Raw genomic sequence first — 7,521 nt, forward strand, 5'->3', positions numbered from 1 at the left:
CTCCAAAGGTTGTGCCTCATCCACAAATTGGACATAATGTCTGTCTGATTAGGTGTTACGAGTGAGTCTACCACTCGTATCAAGCGATTGGCCAGAACATTCAACAATACCTTAGTCTCTACGTGCAGCAGTAAAATCGGCCTGAAAGAGGTACAATCACCTGGTGCTTTCTTTCCCTTTGTAGTGGGTCAGAAAGATTGTCTCCCATCAGAGGTCCAGCGGGAGAATGCCCTCCTTTCATGCCTCATAAAACATAATATGGAGTGGGCCTACTATTCAGGATGTCACACATGTAAAGAATTCGGGTGGCAGACCATTAGGTTCCGGGGAATTACCACATTTCAGCTGAGACAATGCCTCAGAAACATTCACTTCAGAAAACTCCACTTCCAAAGAACAACATGCCTCAATCCCTGCGGACTGGGACATCAATAACAAGGCTCTTCAGGTCCCCTGCTTCGACCCTTCTGCACTCCTGCTATAGGCCATCCAAGTAGGTGGCAAAGGCTTGTGTGATAGCAGCTGGGTCTAGTTTTCCCGTTGGACTTTGTATTAACTGGATGTATCCATCTTTGCCCCTCCTTCTTTTTCGCTAGCCAGTGGAAGACTTGTTCTACCTTATTGTCCACCTCATTTATTTTACCCTGCTTTACTTTGTATTGAGCCTTTGCCACTGGCTGAACATGGGTTCCAAAGTCTCTCTAGCATCTTCCTTCTTTGGCACCAGTCTGAGGCAGGGAGAGGCCGTGTATTCCTTTTAACATTGCATCAATCTAGTCTCTGATCCATTGTTTCTCTCCTTCTTCTTTCCTGTCACATGTGTGATAAGCTCACCCCTTGTTAGCTTTTTATCTACTACTGAGTCCACAGTTCCTGAATTCTACTTATAGTAGAGTTCTGTGAACTTGGGTGTCAGACACCCAGGGCTTCAGTCAGTCATTTTCCATGGGTCGAGCGTCCAGTTTCCCCTGTCTTTGGTGTGCCTGTGTGTATGAATGTGACTATACCTGAGTGATCCAATATGCTCTGCAGCAGGAATAATGTGTTTCTGAATCTACCCAGCTGGTGATGTGGCTCCAGAAGGTAGTTCAGTCTGGATATGGAGCACATTGTGCTGGAGACCTAGGAATACTATTGTGCCCCAGGATATTCCTCCTGCCATAGGTCCACTATCCCTTGCCCCTCTACATATGAGGCTAGATGCAATCCTGCCCTGGATCTATCCCTGGGAATAGTCAATCCGTCCAGCTCCCTCTGTAGGGTCCAGTTAGGTACAATTAGGAGCAGGGCCTCCGGGTACCTCTGTTATCCATTCCCTAACGTGTCTAGCCCCTCCATTTGCAGGCCTGGAGGGAAATACCCCAACACACACACCAGATTTTCTCTCTTCAATCACCTCATATTGCCACCTGGCACCCATTTTTATCCATCCATTACTGTGTGACCTTTAGGGGAGGGATTTACGGGCTAGTATCCCCACTCCAATAGAGCCCAATGAGACCCCCACATGAATTAGCAGTTTATGTGCCACGGTTCAAGAACCCACAGTTGCTATCCCCCAAATGTGTCCCCTTTAACAGCATGATATCTGGGTCGTGTCTGGACAAATATTTCCGTACCACTCCTGTCTTTAGTTTATTTCCCAGGTCATTCTCATTTGTGAAGAGTTTGTTTAGAGTTAACGCCTGGGGTGTCTGGTGTGGTGAATGACCTACCATTTAAGATTTCCACCAAGTTCAGACCAGCTTGTTCGGTGCAGCGTTATTTGCCCCTCAAATGAGCATGCCTCAAACTGCCTTGCCCCACCCTCAACCCCTCCGCCAACAACTGTTATATTCCCTATAGGTATCCAATATAGGCCCAGGTAACATCCTAACCTTTTACCTATATTTGTCCCTACATTACATGCATAACGGGCTGTTAGGACTTTTACACTAGAATGATGAGTGTTCAATAAATGCTTATTGAAAAACATCCATATTGTTTATTCTGTGTATCTCTCTGAGACAAAGTGAGCACGAGTGACTAAGCCAAAAGAATTGCCTTGTTTCCAATGTTCTGAGGGATCAGGGTTGTCATGTACGATAGTTGCAGAGTGCTATTCTCTCCTTGGTATGAGGAGTTTCCAGTGGCACCGAGAGCTAGCTGGTATACAGGCCAACAAACCCAGTGGGGGTGTCTGGAATCAGTCTGCTTACCAAGCCCGCTGTGTATGTTGTCTAAACATGCAGATCCTGTATAGGTTTTATAGAAACTACACGACACAACCTTGTACTGGAGATCTAAAACTACCCACCACCCCAATGATCCAGGAGCCTGTCACTCCAACATATTGAACTCAAATAGTGAACACCAATGGAAGGGCTTAGCACCAAGGATAATCAAACAATCGCCTGCATTGACTGATATATCTAGTCTCGGCCTTGGGTTTGGCCTTTGATCTAGTGTGCCGTGGCCCTTCAGAAGTACCTCATTCATGTCAAATAATGAGGCTTGCCGTCATCAGGCTGACGACCGAGAGTGCTACCACATCTCAGTTCCTAATAGAGTCCTCGAATTCTCCTACGGTGTCCTCAAAGTTCTTTGTCAACACCTCCTAGCTGTTAACTGTAGTCAGGGAACGATGATGTTGTAAATCCACCACTACTTTGTTTCTCTCTGTCTCCAACAGGTCTTTGGTCAGGGTTGCATTTAAACGTCTGTGTGGTTTGCATTTGGATTTCTGTTTGCCACTCCTAATCTCCGGGAATGGATGAAAATGTGCTTCCATCCAGTCCCCCGCCTCAGCTGCTGGTACAAAGAACTGTGAACACTTGTAATCTATGATTCATTGTTTCACTGGAATGAAAAGCCCATACTTTAAGTTCAGTTTCCTCAAGTGGTGTTTCACTGCAATGAAAGTCTGTCTTCTGCGAAGCACTGTGTTAGTGTAGTCTGGACATATATTCACAGTTCCTCTTTTCACTTGCGAGGGACTGTGAACATGGGCCACCTGCAGGGTATTTTCCAGATCCTGAAAGTTCAAGAGTCGGCACACTATGGACCTGTATGGTCCCTCCAGTACCAGCTGACTATCCGGCACCCTGTGAGCCCTTTTGAATGTAAATATGTTTGAGGGCTTGCCTCTCAGATCCATCAATTAACAGACATTCCTCCAAAAACAGATCCATACTCGGGTTTTCATTTTTTGCAGACCCCTACAAGCCACACATTGTCTTGTAGGGATCTGCCTTCGGAATCTTCAACCCTCTCCTGCAGCTTGTCAATGATTTTTTGCATGGAGCTGATCTGGGACTGGGACCCTATCTGTCAGCTTCTTGAGGTCCGCACATAGGATTCCCAAGTCAAGCACCACTTCATCAATTTTGTGCCCCAAAGCAGTTTTAGTGTCTCATATGACATCCAGGATTGCTGCAGCTTGAGCTTCCAGTCCCTGGTCCATCTATTCCTGCTCATATCCATGAGGTTTCTCTCAGGGCAGGGAGTGGGTCAATGATAGAGCCCAGTTTCATAGCCAAGAAGCCACAAGCACCCAATTCACCCCCTTTATTGATCAAGAAGGGGGTGGCTTAACTTCCCACATGTCTTCTTTGGGACCCACAGTTCTTTCAGAACAGAGTGGTGACTCTCCATTCAGTACACATTGTGCTGGGGCTTAGTTGCCTGTCAGTCTCCACCCAGGTCTCCCGTGGCACAAAGGTCCTTGTGGGAGGGATGGGCGGAAATAGAAGCTAGGAGGCTTAACTAGTTTGTCAATTGTGGGTTTATTTAGAGGGATAACAGAAAAGTGGAGTCTTGAAGTAATTGGTGAAGGATGAAGTCTTCTGGCGTCTCCGTGGACTTGATGTTCGTGGTTCCTCCGTCGACCCCCAGGATACTCGAGAAAAGAAAAGAGGACTGTAAGTGATCCGTAATTTGTTAGGGCAAGATAATGGTGCTAAAAGGGGAACCGTCACCACACCCAGTGAAGTATCAGGCCGTCGTTACGAGTAGTAGAAGCCTGTATCAGCCTACACTCAAGATTAGGGGGGGTTACTGTTGATATTGGATGGCGCCTGTTTATATCGTGCAGGACGTATGTGCAGGTATCAAGAAGCAGGGAAAGTGCTAGCTAGGTCGTTTACAAACAGGGTCCAGGGGAAAGGAGTGCTAATCGCCCGATGTTGACAAAGACTCTGCGAGAAGGGATGCGGTACCCTTCAGCCTCCTGCGTTCCTCCTCCCTCTATTCCGCCCTCCCGCATTGCTCCTCCCGCCTCCCTGCCCTGTTTTACCCAAATCTCTGTGTACGGTGTCACTCAACGTCCGGGCCGTAACTCTCCCGAGTTACGGTGGCAGTTGCGCCTTCCTGGGGAACGGCAGGAAACCACCACTCCTCCGACCACTCTTCGGTTTCCCAGTCGTCGTCGTGACCTTCCTTGACTCCTTGTCCTGCTCCACTGTCTCCTCGGGTCCCGTCTTTTCCAGTCCTCGCGCCGTCTTCTCCGCTCCGCTTCCGGACTCCCAGACGTTCCCTCTTCCTGTTTCCTGGTCCGCCTTTTCCTCCTGCCCGGGACGTCAAGATTGGTCTTCTCCGTTGGCCCCGCCTCCGACTGCCTGCAATAGAGACCTAGACCAAGAGTTACCCGGGTTTTCCCGCCGGCGTGTCTCTGTCCCAGGTGATTCCTTCGATATCCTTAAGTAGGGGTCTCCCGCTCGGCTCCTTCTTACATCCTCCTTTCCCTTAGTTTCTTGTTTACAGAAAAGGTTCACTTGGGTATCTAGAGAGGACGTCAGCATTAGTCTGTACCTGTCCCTTTCGATGGAAGGTTTTGAATCTGTATGGTTGTAGGGAAAGGAACCATCTTAGGATCCTGTCATTGTGCCTCTTATTCCGGGCAAGCCACTCTAAGAGTGCATGGTCTGTATATAGAGTGAACTCCCGCCCTTCTAGGTAATACTTTAGGGACTCAACAGCCCATTTGATCGCTAGGCCTCCTTCTCAATTACAGCATAGTTTCTTTCTCGTGGGAATAGTTTTCGACTTATATACATTACAGGTCTTTCTTGTCCTAATACATTTTGTTGGGATAGTACGGCTCCCAGCCCATAGTCAGAGGCGTCCGTTTGTAGCACAAAAGGTTTACTATAGTCTGGACTGAGCAGTACGGGTTTAGTTATCAGGGCCTGTTTTAGATTCTGAAAGGCTTGATGCATAGGAGGTGAAGGGCTCTGTAGTTCTGTCTCTGCTCTCCTTTCTTTTCTAAGGAGGTCAGTAAGAGGTGCTGCTGTCTGTGAAAAGGAGGGAATAAACATCCTATAGTATCCTACAATACAGAGGAAGGCCCTTAGATCTTTTTTTGCAAGAGGAAAGGACAACTGTGCTATAGCGGTTACATTTTCTTCTTGAGATTTGATATATCCTTCCCCTAGTAGGTAACCCAGATACTTAACTGATCTTCCAGCCAGATGGCTTTTGGCTGGATTGATAGTTAATCCTGCCTCCTTTAGAGCCTGTACTAATCTTTTAAGGTGTCTAACGTGTTCCTCCCATGAGTTGCTGTATATAATGATATTATCAAGATATGCAGCTGCAAAATTGCTACAGGGTCTGAGTACTTGGTTCATTAATCTCTGAAAGGTGGCTGAAGCCCCATGTAAACCAAAGGGCAATACTAGGAAGTGATATAGACCAGCACAAGTAGAAAAAGCGGTCTTTTTTCGGTCTTGTTCTCGGAGGGGAACTTGCCAATAGCCCTTACATAGGTCTAATGTGCTGATGTATTGTGCCCTACCCAAATTTTCCACCATCTTGTCAACCCTTGGTAGAAGGTATGCGTCGAATCTGGCTACGGTACTATCACTATGGGGGAATTCCACTCACTATGTGAGGGCTCAATGATTCCCATCTGGAGCATTTGTTGTACCTCCTGTTCTATGGCCTCCCTTCTTGATTCAGGTAAACGATAAGGACGTAACCGGACCTTTTTCCCAGGGAGGGTGTGAATTTCATGTTGTACCAAGGATGTCTTCCCTGGTTTTAAGGAGAATACGTCCTGTAGAGAAGACAGTTCTTGACAGAGATCCTGCCGTAAGTGTGGAAGGAGGTCGCTATCTATGCTCTGGTGAAATAAAGGGACGGAGTCCTGTGGGAGAGTTACCAGTGTGGGTACAGGACCCAGCCACTTTTTCAATAAATTCACGTGGTATATCTTGGTGTTTCTTTTGTTATTGGGGTCTAGTTCCAGACGGTATGTTACGGGAGTTATTTTCTCTGCTATTCTGAATGGTCCTTGCCATTGGCCTATTAATTTATGCTCTGAGCTAGGTATCATGAGGAGGACCATATCACCAAGATTTAGGATTCGTTCAGAGGCTTTCTTGTCGTACTGCCTCTTTTGTACTTCCTGTGCCTTTTCTAGGTGGCTTTTGACTATGCTTCTAACTTGGGCTAAATGAGACTTTAGACCCCACACATATTCTGGTAATGGTTTGGCTCCCCTTTCCTCTTCTTCCCATTCCTCTCTGATCATATCAAGAAGGGTGCGGGGTTGCCTGCCATACAGGAGTTCGAATGGGGAATATCCTGTACTCTTCTGGGGTTGACATCTGATGGCAAAGAGGGCAAGGGGTAGCATATCTTCCCATTTCCGATATTCCAGTTCTAACATCTTTTTTAAGGTGGTTTTAAGTGTGGCGTTATACCTTTCAACAAGGCCATCTGTTTGGGGATGATATGCTGCGGAACGGATCTGTTTGATCTTGAGTTGCTGACAGACCTGTCTCATTAGGTTGGATACAAAGGGTGTTCCCTGATCTGTAATAATTTCTTTAGGAAATCCAACCCGTGAGAACAAAGAGATCATTGCTTTTGCAATCTGGGTGGTATTGGGATTGCGCGAGGGAATGGCTTCTGGGAATCATGTTGCGTAGTTGACAATGACTAACACGTATCTACATCCACTGCGAGAAGACAGTAGGGGACCAATAAGATCCATCCCTATTCTGGTGAAAGGTTCATCGATCACCGGGAGAGGGTGAAGAGGGGCTGTTGGTGGTTTATATCTGCAAATTTCTGGCAAATGGGACATTCTTGACAATATTTCCTGACTTGATGGTATATCCCTGGCCAATAAAATTGGGCTAAGATAGTGCTCTCTGTCTTTTCCCCACCAAAGTGGCTACCCTAAAAGGTGGCTGTGAGCTAAAAAGAGGACCTTCTCTCGGAAGGGCTGGGGAACTAACAACTGGGGCTTCTGGTCTCTTTCCCCTTTTCTGTATAATAAGCCTTTTATTTTCAAGAATTGGGGACCTACATTTTGGGGGTCTTCGATGTCCACTGCTTTATTCCAGGCTTCTCTCAGGGTGGGGTCCTCCCTTTGTGCTGCATAGAATTGTCGATCATGTTCCCAGAGGCACCCGCCGTCTTGTTTGGTTACTGCTACATATGTCCAGTCTCGTTTTTCCCTTTTCTTTTGATTTTTGTCCTTTTTCTGTTTGGAGGTGGGCCATTCCTGATCTGTTAGGAAAGCAAGGGGGGGGG

Source organism: Lissotriton vulgaris, chromosome 4_1 (genome assembly GCF_964263255.1).
Source record: "Lissotriton vulgaris chromosome 4_1, aLisVul1.2, whole genome shotgun sequence".
Lineage (NCBI taxonomy): Eukaryota > Metazoa > Chordata > Amphibia > Caudata > Salamandridae > Lissotriton > Lissotriton vulgaris.